Source organism: Neopelma chrysocephalum, unplaced genomic scaffold, assembly GCF_003984885.1.
Source record: "Neopelma chrysocephalum unplaced genomic scaffold, ASM398488v2 Primary Assembly neopelma1_97102, whole genome shotgun sequence".
NCBI classification, from domain to species: Eukaryota; Metazoa; Chordata; class Aves; order Passeriformes; family Pipridae; genus Neopelma; species Neopelma chrysocephalum.
This window is the reverse complement of record NW_020925744.1, coordinates 376,012-392,186: the sequence shown is the minus strand read 5'-3', so window position 1 is coordinate 392,186 and position 16,175 is coordinate 376,012. Positions and strand designations below refer to the sequence as shown.

The 16,175-nt window shown below is 38.9% G+C and overlaps 1 protein-coding gene across 5 annotated transcripts in view; it reads left to right on the top strand.

The window, feature by feature from the left end:
• Window positions 1-7,270: 7,270 nt before the first annotated feature.
• Window positions 7,271-16,175, top strand: part of ZNF366 (zinc finger protein 366) — a 33,163-nt gene continuing 24,258 nt past the window's right edge. For 3 of the 5 annotated variants that reach the window (XM_027671441.1, XM_027671435.1, XM_027671439.1), the window contains exon 1: window positions 7,271-7,401. The gene's annotated coding sequence lies outside the window, so the exon portion shown is untranslated. Of the gene's footprint in view, window positions 7,402-8,506; window positions 8,621-16,175 lie in introns of those variants that run through there. The other 2 variants (XM_027671436.1, XM_027671442.1) reach the window with 2 other exon arrangements.

Below are 16,175 nucleotides of genomic sequence, written 5' to 3'. Positions count from 1 at the left end.
CTCCGATATGGGCATGCGAGAAAATGGCCGCTGGACTGGAAGAGAAAGACTCTCTTCTGCCCCGTGGCTAGGACAAAATGGCAGCCCCCGGTCAACCATGTGGTCACCATGTGGCCACAGCTCTGCAGCAGCCCTGTGGCCAAGGTCACCCTCCATGTATCCCTCCATTTCACGGCAGGAGTCTGGGAACCACCCCCCGGTAACAGTCTCGCAGTTTGAATTATGCATTCGCTTCCCAGGTCTTGTGTGCCTGCGAAAACTCGGCACATAGCTAGTGCCCATGACATCCCCCTCCCATCCTTGGCTGCAGGAATATAATACTGACTTCGAGAATATGCCTTCTCCTTCCCATATGTCATGGTTTGAGTTTGGCTCCCCCTCGAGAAGAGGGGGACTCAGAGGTGATTGGGTGCCAGGGCAGTGTTCCCTGAAGAGCCAATCACCACTCATGTTGTTCGCTTCTGCTCAAAAATCATATATTCACAGCACCAGAAGTGGTTGGCAAGTTCTGTGTTGGCACTTGGGCTGTTGGTGTCTGCTGCGTGTAGGTGTGGAAGGCCAGGGGGTGGCTGGACTCCCTCTCTCTCCCCTCCGGGGGGAGAGGGGAGCCCTGCGGCCCCCCCAGCTCTGCCTAGCCCAGAGCAGAGTTAGAGGCAGCATTTTGAGTGTGTGCAGTGAGGGAAGAGACTCACGTAAGCACCTGAATCTGACTTGAGGTAAGAGGAGAGAGGCAGGCTTTTGCAGCCAAGCCTTCTCCCCCCTCCTTTTCTACAGCTAAGCTGTGGAGGAGGGCTTTTCCTTTCCCTCCGCTGGAAAGCGGAGGAGAGGCTCAGCATTGAAGCTGAGCCAAGTGGACGGGCCATGGAGGTAGGCCCGGCGCTCGGGAGAAGGGTCCCAAGCGAAATTGGAGACGGACCCCCCAGAGAGAGAGAAAGGGGCCCGGAGGATGTCTCTGCCATGCAGGACAACCGAAAACCCGAGGAGAAATCCACATGCCAGGACGTGGACGCTTGATAAGCAGAACTACACTGCAGCAGCCTACAAACCGAGGTATGAGAGAGAGAGAGATCACACAGCGGCAGGAGAGCAAGGACTCAAAGCTATCCTCCTGGACTTCATGAGGAGGAGAGACTACAACAAAACAACTGGAACTTGGTGAGGGGGGAGCGTTCAGGCCCAGAACACTCCCACAGAGGGACTGGTTACTTTCCAGCCTTGAAAAGGCTCTTTCCTGGACTAAACTTAAAGGAGGGGCTTGAAAGGACTGATTGATAGAGATATAATATATATAGTTGTCTTTAGTTTGTATAGTATTTATTTGTGTAAATAAATGTATATATATCTCCCCCTTCCCCTACAGAAGCCTCTGATCTGAAAGTTTCTCTCTGGTGTTAGAGTAATTGTGGGAAGGGGTGGAGGAAGCCTGAAAATTGGATTTTAGATTTCTAACGTGGCTCAAACTGCCACACCATATTCTTTCCTCCTGTATTCCCAGCAGTTTCCCCCCACTCCTATCTCTGTACCTGGTCTCTAGGAGAATTCTACCGCTGTCAGGGTTTGTGGGGGGAACAGGAGGGTTAGGATCTATTTTCGTGGAGGGATTGGCTCTCCTCTGTGCGCTCATGACCTCCAACCAGGTAGTAAGGTTTCTAAATGCCTCTATGTCTCCCAGCATTGCTCTGTCTCTTAAAGTCTTTCCAATTTTTTGCCAAGTAGTCACGCTTAGAGTCCGGGCCAGCGGGAACCCTGGTAGAGCTCTGTTAATCCATTTTAATAGCTCGACTAATTTGGCTTCCTTGATTTCTTGCAAGTACTTTTTAAGTATTCAGCTTAAGGCTTCAGCATTTTTCTCTGATTCTCAGGAAGCACTCTTCCCCATCTTGGCTGCTTACCTGGAATCCAATCACTGAAGCCGTATTATCTTCTTTTTTCTTTGTAACTTGATTCTCTTAACGTAGGATTCCTTCCTACCAATTCCAGGTACTGTGCGCGCAATTCTTTTTAAGAACTCCTTTCTTCTTTTAGTTCAGCCAGGGGTGCCACCAGTAGACATCCACCTGATGTCTCTTACTTAATATCCCTGTTGCAGGGCACCATTTGATGGCACTGTGGGCATGGACCCTGACACTTGGGTCGACAAGTGTCCGAATCAGAGAACAACATCTTATATACGCAGTTTAAAAAGTAACGAATGATGTTCAACCAATCACATATGAGTATTCCACAGAGGATGTGCAATAGAGTATCATGAACTACATTTCCCAGGATGCCTTTTGGCATTCTTCCTGTGACACTAACCTCCACAAAAGTCCAAACCCAAACCCAAAATAAAAAAACAAACACTCTCAAACTCCAACTAGAAGGAATCTTCTTTCCTTCCTTCCTTCCTTCCTTCCTTCCTTCTTTCCTTCCCTTTTTCTCATTTTCTATCTCTTTCTCTCTCCCTCCACCTCCCCCTCTCTGAGACTTTAAAAAAGCATTAGAGACACAATTTATCAACATTCACATTGGTATGGAGTACAGATTTCCCAGGAGGTTTCTTGTCTCTACAGCCTAGCAGCTATAAATCAGAGGTGCGCTACTATTTTGCTCCTAGGAAGGGCCTGAAATGAAAAGGGCCTGAAATGAAAATGACAGCAACTGGACACTGATTAAAAAAAACCCACATAAATTCATATTAATTTCTAATTAATATTGAAATAGAATATCAGGTTTACTGAAGAAATAGTTATATTATCAGAGCTAACAAGGTAAGAAACATCACTGCACAGGAAGAATATGCAAACCTGCCTTTTCCTGAAGAGTTACACATTTTACAACACTAGATGCCCAGCCTTCACATGTAAATGTATTAAGTAATTTCAGGTGCTACGGTACACTTATTAGACATTAGAATACATGAACACACTTAATTGAGCAAGATAGCCAAGAAAGACTAGAACAAATGTTGGATTTATTTCCCAATCTAAGTAGAGGTAAAAAACTGCAGCCTTTACTGCTGTCAAATTATCATTTTGAGAAACCACCAAAAAACTTGATGCATACTTCGGCAGCTTTCCATATGCTACAGATCTTCAATGTGACATCAAATTCAAAGATACTGACTAAAGCCAAGTTCTTGTCCACCTCTGACCTGAATAGGGCTCACAATCCTGCTTTCATAACTTTATGTATGTCAAAAGATGAAAACACATCCTCTTAATCATACCATCATACTTTAAAATAGCTTTTGATGGTATTGTTTTAGTAAAGGTGGTTGTGATAATTGCATACAGGGTACAGGAAAAGCATGTCCTTAAAGACTGCAGCCAATGTCATTTACCAGAAATGAGCTTGGCCCAGGATAAGTTATAAAGGCCACTTGAAATTATAATAAGGTGTTTATTGCCAGGAATGCTCTTCTCTTTGATAAAAATTCCCACATTTCTCTCCCCAAAACAATTGACAAATGTGGTTGGTCCAAAGGTTATAGTCTGCAAACGCTAATAGTTTGTTAAAGTGATGATTAGGTATTACCTGTCTCAAAAGTAAAAAAAAAAAAGGAGATTCAAGAACAATAAATTTGGCTGTACAAGCACATACTCATGAGAATACTCTGATCATACTATAATCATGAAAGACAGGCAGTAGCAGAAAACCTTTGGAACATCTAACATTCTAATATTTTATAGCCTGAGAAACTGAACAAAATACTTATCATTGTATGCAGGCTTATTGTGTTGCAATACAGTAAGTTGCAAAAAATAACCTTACATTGACATCTAGAGCTATGTTCTCCACACACTGCAGAACAGAAGAGAAGTTTTTTAGACTCAGCTCTGGTTGTCCCTGGTCCCATTAGTATTCTGCCAACTTGTTCCTGGATAACTATGGTAAACAGGCAATACAGAAAAGAAACCAGGAAAAGCACAGATGAGAGTGACTTATGAAAAACAATTATGTGTCCTTCAGGTTTTTTGTCTCTGATTGAGAACTGTATTATTTTTACTCAGCTAAAATGCCACAGGTATACTTTAGACCGGAAGGAAGATATTAATCTTATTTTTTCACAGACAGTTCAGATATATATGGTTATTGTCCTAAAGCAATCAAGAAAACCAGTAAATATTTCTGGAGTTTGCCTCTGGTTTCATTTTCTCAGGACGAAGTGGAATACTATTGCTGATGCAGTTACCTCTGTGTTCTCTCCTACTATACTGTATAGATGCTCATTGTTTTTAGCATGCTTGTTTATTTCATTCTTATTTTGAAAGCATCAAAATAAGGAAACAGGAAAAATAGAAAGCATCTCTGCTGTCATTGGAAAGAGACTGTGAAACACAATTTATTCTCTACTGAAGTAAAAAAAGTAAGAAAGAAGGAAAAAAAAAGAAATAAGGACCTTAACTTCTCAGATGTCAGTCTGATTGAAGATCTAGTCTGATCATATAGAGTGCTATTAGAGGAATCCTCCTGGTCCTCAATACTTACTGAGACCATGAACACAAGGATGGGTTTTTTTGTGGCCACTCCTTACAAGACATTATATATTGGACCCAGGAAATACTTACACTTGATGTTGTTCATCAAACTGCATTGAGGCTGGCACTGTATCTGTCTGGCTTTGTATCAGTCCCTTCATTTTGGTAACAGTAGACTGAGAAAAGGTAAAAAAAAAGGCAAACATTTCTTCCAGAAATATATTCTGAAAAGCAGATTAAATTGTCCCTTAAACTTGGGACAATATAATAATTTAATCTCTTATTACATGATTTGCATGACTAGATTACAGTGGTTTTGGTCATGCTTTTTTTTTTCCTCCGCAGTAATTGCACAGGCATGACCTTGCAAGGTATTTTTCTGGTGTGAAAATCACAGTTTCAGTGCCTCTTCCTCCTTGGGTTGGAAGAAACTGACAAAAGCAAGAACAGGTCAAGTGTTTCAGTGGCCGCATGCTCGGAAGCAAGATAACTTTACCTAGACTTGGCTGGGCAATTAAGTTAAGTCCTGACCTCTTGGATAGTGAAAAGGCTGCTGACAATGAGACCTGAGGTAGAGTTAAGTGAAGGAATGCCTTACATCTCCTGCTGTCCTTGCTGAAGTAAGGGGTTCCCACAGTCTCCTTCAATCAGAATAGCCAAGCCTTATAACCTGTTGTTAGTTAGTGGGGTAGTGCAGTACTGAAGATGGAGCTGCTTCTCTACGACCAATTCAGGTTGAGTTCTGTGAAAGATAAAAAAAAAAGCCTTTTCAAATAGCTTTATCATATACACTCTGCATCCAGACTTTGCCCTGGGAGTAATAGCTGGATCAATGCTGTTGAAATTTAGTGGAAGGACAAGAAGCTTTGTAGACATTTGTGTCCATCTGCTTAGTTTTGCAATCCTCAAGAAAGGGAAAGCTACCCTTTGAAGAAGTACTGCTGTGACAATTATGTGCTTCATAGAGGACTTCAAAGACTATCACATACCCTCAGTGACTTACTTAAGAATGATCCTAATTTGATCAGTATAGGTTTTCAACTACACTTCTGCAGTGGATTCCCAATGGAGAGACACAAAATGGTACATAATGCCAGTCTTCAGGGTCTCATTAACCTGTTGTGCCTGGCAAATAAATAAATTAAACTAGCTTAAAAGGCCTGGAAGCTGCAAATATCTTCAAGATCTTGAAAAACAATTTCAAAACACAATGACAAGTTTTGAGCTGTTAGACTGACCCCGCAGGACAATACATTACTTTGGTGGCTTTCCATACCTCTTCACTTTCCTTGTGCTCAGTATGCATAGGAGATCTATTTGATTAGGACCTCCATTCCCAAGGAGAATTAAGGACTTCATTTGCAATATACAACCCAAGTGCATTGCATTCTTTTGCTTTTAAAATTCAGCCTACTGTTTGCCCATTTCAGAAAACCCTGGTGATGTGGTAAGGCCAGAGATTGCTCATAGCACCTGCACTGCTCTGCCAAGTACTGATAACCATTATAAAAGATTTCAGGTTCTGAATATTAGAATAAACCCCAGAAAATTGCTTATTTTCCAGCCATATAATTGCTATCCATCTTCCAGAAATAGTACCAGTAACTACATGAAGGAACACAGGTGCTAAAGAGCTACTTCCTATGTTGGTTTACAGCCTATCAATATTCATTATTGTATAATAAAAGAATAACGTACCAACTTGTCCTTCCACTAAATTTCAGCAGCATTGATCTAGCTATTACTCCCAGGGCAAAATCTGGATGCAGAGTGTATATGATAAAGCTATTTGAAAAGGCTTTTTTTTTTTTCTTTCACAGAACTCAACCTGAATTGGTCGTAGAGAAGCAGCTCCATCTTCAGTACTGCACTACCACACTAACTAAAAACATAACATGACTTCGTGACAGTATGAAGATGTTTGCTGGCAAGAATGTTAGAATGAAAAAAGTTAATGGGAAAAAAAAGGGAGCATCTAATCACTGTAAGTGACCTTCAGATGATAGATAAATTTAGGGGAAAAGATACAAGCAAACAAAAACACAGTGGAGCACAATGAACTAAACTTATCCCAAGTATAATTCCAGCTATCTGCTTGTCAAAATAAGTTTAATGGGGAAAGAGAGAAACAAAATAAGGTATGAAATCTGTTCTAGAACATAGCACATTGGTTTTGTTCGAATAGATCAGAATGCCCTCTTTAATGCCATTCTTTGAGATAAATTACTTGTTGCTGCACCTCCAATATCAAGCTATGAGTCTTACCATTTTTCTCTCCCTTTCACCCCTCCCCTTTTTTTCCACAGCGTTTTATGAACATCCAATGTGAGATTTTCCTGTGGTCAGAGTAAAGAGGGGCATTTTTTTACCTATATCACCATGGAAACAAGATCTGTGTATGCATCTATAGCCTGTTTTTCTCCAGAGTGAAAACCTTCATTATCTATGCAAGTTATGGCTAATTGTTCTGCGTAAGGGATGGTTGTCTTATTCCTACCCACTATTTTGGAAATTCATTTCATGTAGTTGCACACAATGAGCTGTAAATAAGGTTTTATGAAGCCAATAACGCAGATATAATACTTGAGGAATTCCTTTTGGATTGGACATATTTATTTTTCCAAACATTTTGTTTGAGAGAAAACGAGATTGCTATCTGCTGTTTCCTTATTTTTTTGCAGGAAAGCAAAGGGTTGTTGACTTCCTCTCCCCTCCCTTCCTTCCTTCTTTCTGAAGGTACTGTACTCATCTGAAAAAAAGAGAACGAAATTATTGTTCCTGTTCTCTTTCTTAAGTCATTTGAAACATTGTCCCTGCTAGTTTTCTAAGTTTACTGCAATCTCTGCACAGGGGGAGAGAGAAAGAGGGAGAGAGACACAGATATTACGAACTTGAGAGCAGGTAGAGTTTAGGGCAAGACTCCTTCCAGCTTCAACAATGGGTAAGTTAAGTAAAATGCTTTTATGGTTAACTTTTTAGAAGTGCAATATATATATGCTTTTGTATTAAGAAAAGGCACTAATCAGATACTCATTTAACTGATGAAAGGATAATAATCATATACATTGAGAAGCAGTCTATTTATGCTATAAATACCTATAGTCTGGTTTTTAGATACTGGTGCTAATACCATATGGTTTAGCCTATGCAGATACAAAAGAATTTCCCAGTAAGGCTAGAAACAAAGCATAATCTGCTGTGAATTTTGCATATATAAGTCCTACCAGAATCTTGTTACAGGCTTCACTAACTTTATCAGTGCAGTTTCAGCAAGAGTCACTGGGCTATTGCTGAAACATAGAGAGGAGCTGTGTCATAAACAAATCAATGTATTTCATTTATCTGCTGAAGTCTGTTCCAACCCACCAACCTGTGCTATATCAGGAGAAGAATTACCAGGGCCACTTTTTTTTTCCCCTTCTAATTGTATTGTGTTTAGGATTACACACGTTTATCTCTACTTATCTGTGTATATGATTGGTCTAGAAACAGTAACATTTAGGAGGTGTTAAAAAGAGTTCCTGGTTCTCTTGTGGAAAAAAGAAAACAAAAAGTTCATGTTGTGTAGTACATAACAACGGTGAGGCTAATTACCTGCATCAGTAATAGGATGGACTCAATTGTTTATCTGTTGTTTGCATTGTTGTAGACACCAATAGCATTTTTCGTGTTGGTCATTAATGTATGACAACGATCAGAACTGTCATGTGAAATGAGTGATTGAATGCAAGGGTATGTTTCAAACATTAAAAGAGAAAAATCCCCTTCTGCACACTTTTGTAGAAGCAGAATGCAGAGGTGGGGGAAGAATTGGGACAGGTGTCCATTTCTTTGCAGAAGGAGAGTTGTTCATCTTATGATTCAGTATTTCTTCAAGCTGCATCTCTCTGAAGTGCAGGGTCCTCTGCAGAATGCCCAGAGCCCAGACAGAGAGGCTACCAATGGTGAGCAGACAGGGTAGGCAGCTCCAGCTGCCCGTCTCCAGCTCCTGCTCCCACCAGGGTACCTGAGCTGTGCTTCTGCCCTGGGACAGCCTTCTGCTCCCACCCCTCACTGAACCAGCTAGTGGAAAGGACTTTCTGCCCCACTCTATCTGGCATCTTTCTGCAAGTTTTTTCGTAGGAAGGAATGATCTACCACAAATTCAGCCCAGTTTCTGGGTAAGTTGTGGATTCCGTTTGCTTTGGGAGCAGCTGATGAGTTCTGCCAAAGGAGATTAAAATAACTTGTTTCTTGAACTTCTTAGCATAATGTTGCAGCTCCGTTTAGTTTGGCACCAGTTATTAGGTTTATTTGGTTATATTTAACCCACAAAGAATCCTCTGCTAATAGAAAGCATATGCCAGGCTTTGCTGTGAAAACCACTTGCCACATTTTTTGCTTGGGATATCTGGGTTTATTTTTTGTGACTATATACTGACCCAAATTTAGTAGATGATTTGGACATCTATTTTGACAGTTACATGTTAAACACCTGGAATACCACTTTTTCCTTTAAGTGAGAAGTAGAGGAGTCTTCCAAACACAAAAGAAGAACCCCATAAGCTCTACCTTTGTAGTGGTATTTTGCTCAAACTGCAGTGTGTTACTCTGGATTGCAATAACTTGTAAGTTTTGGTCTGGTTAGTTCAGAAGTCTGGATTGTCATGTAGGTAAGAGCCAGCTGCAACCTTTAGGTGCAGACTTTTTTTCTGAAGATGATAAACATAAATGTATTATTGATTTAGGACATGTATACAACAAATTCTTTCTCTCAGACATTGTCAGAAATATATAAATAAGAACATGTGTGTTCAAAATCATAGTAGGTGACCAAAAGCAATACATATTATTTTAAAACCCAGTCCCCAATAATGAGCACAGAGAAAAAACATTTTTAAAGGAATGCTTAGTAATTTGACAGTAAAAAGCAGAGCTTGAATTTCGAACTTCATTCTTAGATTTTACCTACTGGCTTTATTTCTCCTTCAAATGATACACTTTTGCAGTCATTTGGAGTTTATTTGTTTTCACTTTGTGTAATTTATTGCTGGGAGAGCTCTTACATGTTTCAGTATAGCAGGAATTTGTAACAGAACTAATATCTTTCTTGAGATATCAAGAAGATGATTTTTTTGTTGACATGTTATCCTTATCCCACATTGCTGAGATACTTGCAAGCAGAGAAAGGTGTAGTCTGAGTCTGGTTTGAGTACAGATCTACTACCATCTTATGGTACAAATTAAATATTTGTGAAATGAATTTTCAATATTTTCAACATTATAAAAAATATTGGCACAACAACCAAAACCAAAAAGAGACAGCCTGTGTTTATTTTGCTTGAAGTATTATTGCTTCTATTGCTAAGAGCCATATTTATATATATAGCATAAATGTAGTCACTCAGTGTATGTATTTTCCCAGAGTATTATTTAAAGCCATTATTTCCATTTGATTTGTTCTCAAGTATAATGAAATAAAATGTAGAGGAATTCTCCTTTTTTTTTTGAAATAGAAAAATAAAACCACACCAGTAATGGCAAAGTTGTTACAGAAACAGGTTGTAGCCTGTGGGAGTCCCAAGGTAACATATCTAATTCAAACAGCACAGAAACTGAGAGAACTCTTTATGTAAATGTCGGTTCCCTTTTTATGTTTAGGATCAGGTTTTTTAATGGTGAATACTATTGAGAATGGGAGTTTTGGATGCAGAATAGTAGCACTGAGTTACATTCCTAGTAACATTTTGGCATCTTTAATGTAGAGATTTTGACCAGGAGTTAATTTGAATCTTTGAATCTTAATGAGGTTTGGTGTTGTGGTAAGTTTTTTCATTTTTGGTTGGTTTGGGGAGTTTGTTTGTTTGTTTGTTTGTTTTTTGATTGGTTTTGATTCTTTTAAACAAGCTCATCAATAAGAGCCTTGCCTTAAGACTATCTGGATGCAGAGCAGATACTGGTGATCTGAAAGCCATGATGTGCATCTCACAGATAAACATAGTGTCATGTCTTTAAAGTGCTGTTTCTAGTAGTGAAAAACAGATATACAGGATTTAGGATGGGAGAAGCACAAGGGGATGAGTCATGATAGCAACCCAAGACAAGTCTAAAATACAGAGGCAGAAGAGTATGGATTACCCCAGAGAACACTTAAGTTATTTCTAATCTTTGAAATTGCAAAGACGCAATGATGCAGAAAGATGTCTGTCTGGATGAACAACTTCATTCTGCTAGTCACGTCAGCAGAACAGCACCATGAGAAACAAAAGCAGTAAAGGCTGCAAAAAGTAATAGGGTTTTTCTATGGCTGTGGTTTAAGGACACTAATCAGGCAACACAGTGTAAGGAAACATCTTATTAGTTGACAAAAAATGAGCCATAGCTTTTGAGCACTAATGTATGTTCCTCAGTAGCCACACATGCAGTGAAACAAACTGCTCCTTCAAACAGACCTTATAAGTGCTGTGAGACTGCTACAGATTTTTCATTTGTTTGATGGACTGATTTTATACCCCAACCTATTTTTAAAAGTAGACCACCTGTTAAAACCAAACAGTTATTTTCTTCTCGAATGCAGTAGTTTTTCTCATTCTAGTTTTCCATCCTAGAAGACCACTGAAAAGGAATAAATGTCATTTTGGACAAGAAAGAGTTAGAGAGATGCAAATAATGGAAAGCCTTTAAAAAGAAAAAAAAAAATCTGGAAAAAAAAAGTTACTTGGGATTTTTTTTTTTCTGCTGAAAAGCTGATATTCTGAAACTGAGACTGCAGCTTTCCATTGCTGCGGATAGAGTGGCATTTTATGGGTGATATTCAGATTTGTATCCAGCGAAGAGGCCTAAGTTAGTACTCAGCGGTTATTTAAAACACGCATTGAGCTGCATGCTGGATATCTGGTTTTTGTTTATGTATATGACATATACATAAGTATATGCCATATAAGTATATATATATATAGTCCTTCTTGCTTGGCTTCTAAAATACTAATGATCCAATTAAAAATGTTACTTAATGTTTGGTTTAGTTCCTTCCAAATTTAATACCTTTTTGACTTGCTTTTGTAAAACAAATGGTTTTATTGGAGCATTACTCTGCTCTTGATAAGCAAAATGCAGTATTTTCCTTGAAAACCAACAATGCTTAATGTACTGTAAAAACTTTTAATATCGTTGGTAGCAATTAAACTAAGAAATCATATAGTAAAAGAAAGGTTATGGGAAGAAATTATGTAAATAACTGCCCCTTTTTTAAACTTTCATTCTTTATTTCCTGCTTTTTATGTTAGAGACTGCCCCCTCCCCATTATTAACTATTTGAAGGAAGGATGAAACACCCTATTTTTAATTTCTCTTCCCTCTCTCCTCTACTATGACATCTAAAACGCAGACACATTTTTCCTTCTACTTTGTGGGTGTGCATGAGTTCATCTGATTTAAAGGAAAAAACCTATTTTCCCCTTGCCAATCTTCAAGAACTCTAAACCTGGAAACACCTAACTTTACATCTGCGTATGCTAATTAGCAGTATTAGAATTCAGATAACACTGAAAAATACAAATGTTACTGAATTGGAAGATTTATTTAATTACAAAAACCTGCAAGGTAAACTGAGTCTCCTACATTGATAACATCCCCTTTTGCTAATGGATTTGCAACAGGTACAACTGATTTGAAATTGTAAGCGGGGCTGTAAGAAGGGTTGTGCATTTTCAGTTGTTTTTCTAAGATGATGCTAGAAGGAGCACTAATGCAGAGCAAGTAGGCATTACCCACGCAGTCCTCTGTCTGGAGGCCTGATGAAGAACAGAAATCACTAATTTCCCTGCAAGAAGGAATTTTGAAAGGTGGTCTTCCTAGAATGGAGGAGCAAGTGTGGTGGCTCTGGGATCCCAGAATGAATCACAGAATATTCTGAGTTGGAAGGAATCTGCAAGGATCTTCAAGTCCAGCTCCTAAGTGAGTGTCCCGTATGGGGATCAAATCCATAGCTTTGGTGTTATTAGCACCATTCTCTAACCAGCTGAGCTAACCTCAGGGATGGAAGCATGTGATTTTGCCGCTTTTTGGGGAGCAACTTGTTCTGACAGCAGCCTCTCTGAAAAACCACAAGTATTTTGGCTGGGAAGGACAAAATGACTTCCAGCCTTCCTCTTCACTAGTTTGTGACTGTGCAAAAGTCACTTATACTTCAGTCATCCCTGTTTAGGTTTGCAGTGTAACTGTTAGGCTCTTTTTACAGTGATGAAAGACCTTCTGTTTTGTGAAGGGCTCTATGCTGGATCTGCCACTAAAGACTTTGCAAATTGGAAAGAGTATGTGCTCTTACCAACACGCAATACACTGGATTTAATCCAAACTTATACACACTCTAAAGATATCCAGGGAGATCATTTTGGAATGTAGTTTCAGGTCTAGTCATTTCTCTGTGCTGCTTTCTAAAGCATCAAGTGTTTCAGCTTGCTACTTTTGCTCCAGGCAAAAATGATTTGAAAGCACTATTTGAAAATGGGCTGTCTGTCATACAGTACTTTCAGTTAGCATAAAATTATTTAGAGTACATGTGTAATGAAAACAATATCAGGAGGGGGAAAAGGAAGAGATGACCTGTCTTTAGAGCATCTGTCAGCTTCTAAGGAACACCAGAAATTGTTTGAACCATCTGGTAGACACCAGCCCACGCTGGGTCAGTTCCTTAGGGCAGATTTCTGAAGTTATGAAGATCATCCTGTATTTGTCCAAAACTATTGTCCTTCGATACGAATTCAAGAAAACTGTAGTGAACCTCCTAGAAGAGCAAGATGACAAAAATGTGCTCATAAGTTCACCAGAAATTAAACCCATTCATTTATAAATGTGCAGGAAAATATTTTTTCCGGAGCACCACAGCAGGGAATCACACCAACATGAATGTTATATCAAACAGTTTTCCTGTATAGTGCTGCACTCACAATATGAAGTCACCAAGATTTCCAGAATAATTTGGTATGTCTGTAGGCAGCACTTTGTCAGGATGCTACAGAAGTTGTCACATACATCAGAGGAATGGTGCTGACCAACTCCTCTTTCCTCTGCCAGAAAAATGGAAATACTAATTAACAACCTTAGATTCCAAATATATTAATTGATTTTTTCATGTCCCACAGAAAGCAAACCCCACCTGAACTTCAGACATAGGTAAAGAATATCACTGGATATCACAGATATCACTGGATTCTGTAGGCAAATGATTAGGACTCAGGATTCACTCTAATGACTTGAAGTGGGGATTTTCACTAGTTTGTTCACTACTTAAAAATACATGAATAGGCATCCAGTGGAAGGCGTTGAATATGATTAGGAGAGTAAGTTGTAGCAGAATTCAGTGGGTAATGTCACCCTGCCCAGACCACAGCTTTACCTGCTACTCCTCCCAAAACACGGCAATAATTTCTATCAAGTTTTCCTGGTTTTTATATGTAACACATGCTTTTTTTTTCCAGGGAAAAATTCCTGGGTAGAATGACCGGGGGTGGGGTCATGGGGGCGTGAGCAGGGATTGATAGAGAGAGTTATATTAAAGTATAAGGTGTTTTTTTACAAAACTTTATTTTATATTGCTGGCTGGCCATTCTTACTCATGTTGTCATGGTGTAGATTCACAGTGGTTTGATGGGGTTTCTTGGTTTCCTTTTTCTTGTGATGAAAATCTGAACTGAGTTAATATCCAGAACAAGTCTTTGTCATCACCCAACATGAAGGATTAGTACGAGACTGGTTTGGGAAATGTTCAGAATCTCAGATTTCAAACTATATTGAGTTTCTTCTCACTCTTTCTTTTTTTTTTCCCCTTTGGCAAAAAATAATTTCTTGTTTGTTTGTAGCTCTAATATCTGTTTCAGTATCTGCTGATGACACTTGGCTAAGTCTGAGCTGTCGTTCCTGTGCCGTATCCTAGTTTATTGAATTCAGTAAAATTGGCATTTTATATCTGTTTCAGCTTAAAATAATTAATCTCAAGAATTTTTTCCTGTATTTACCATAGAAATTTGTTTTCCAATTGATGAAAATCACAGAAACAAGATAAAAATTTGGTTTAAATTTCAGATTTTCTGTAGTTGTGGCAACAAACTAATGCTTATTTTTAAAACTTTATGGAAATCAACAAAATAATTAAAGGCAATATGCAGGATTCATTTTGGGGATCAGAGAGTGAAAGATTTTTGGGGTTTTTTTTTTGCTGTTCAATCAAGGAGAAGATTCGAGCTTGACATCACAGGTAAAGGGCAAAGACAGAGAGGAAGGTGTCTTAAATTACTTCCTTGTAGACATTTCATATGATCAGTCAAGAATACCATTCTCTGCTGGGGACTAATAATACTCCTCTGTGTTTAAGAAAAAGTAGACTTTCACTAAAACCTAATGTGTTTTGGAAACTTTCTATGAAATCTCTCCCATACAATCCTCCCCAAACACGTGTGCACATTTTACGTGGTATGTTCTTTTTTGAGGTACCTGCAATGCCCAGAACAAGCAATTTTGAGGTACATGCAATTAAATGTTAATGCAATGCATCTGACTGGATTGAAGAACCAAGTTGAAGGTGGCCCTTAGCTACCCTTTAAGATAACAAAGAGATAGGAGGAGAACAGACCATCTCTCTGGCCTCCATATATGATAAGGACACTGGGACTACTGGAGGAAGAAAAGCTCAATGCATTTCCTTTTTAAAGGTCATGAATGCCAGTGAAAGGTTTACTTTCAAAATAACAGCCCAAGCAGGACAGCATGAGGGTTATGGAAGGGCATGCCTTTTTGATCATTCTAATTTTGGATGTTCTGCATAACTGTTATTTTTCTTAAAATAACACACTGTACAGCTCAAAACCTCTCTGTTCTGTTTATAGTGTTTAATGACTATGTGTTGTAGGTGGAAAGGTTATACCCAAACTGTTCTTAAAGGACTCCACACTCTGTTAAAAATCACTGTTTTACTACCAGATCATTCCTAACATTTATATTATTTATTTGTTTTTCTGATCACCCTGTCTCTTATAATACCTATATGGTGAGAAAAAATTCCTAAAGTTTCATTAATGTTATTTGATAATTTTCCAGAGGAAGAGCTATTTAATACCTAGGAATCCTGTGGTGCCAAATATGTACTATTTTAATTTGCAGTGGCAAATATGTGATAGACAGGAAATAGGAATAGAATGATAGGACTTCTATAAACAGTGATTAAAGTGATTCCACATACTTTATGAAGGAAGGGACACATCCATGGTTCCAGCCTATGACATGAAAGTTCCTTATCCATTTAAGAAAAGGAAGAAATTTGTCTACTTGTCATCACCTCATAACCGTCAAATACCAAATCTTGTTCTCAGCTATACCACAGATTTTCCATAATTATTTCTATACAACACAGATGACACCAGAGAGAGAATTAAGTCAGTTGCTTACGATGAATTGTTTAATTGAATAGTCAACTGAGCTGGCCAATCCACCATTAATTCCAATTCCTAGCCAGAGCAGGACCAAATTACATTTCCATCCTGTCTGCTGGCACCTGTTGAACTGTGCATTTAGAACTCTGCTACTACATGTGCTTCGAATGTCACCATCATGGCCAGCTTGATCTTGTCAGCCCTGAACTTTGGTCACAGTCTGAAAACTCAGTTCATCATTGCCCAAATGCTCTTGGGGACTCAGTCCTGTAAGAATACCTCTATGTAACTCAATATACACTGATGACAT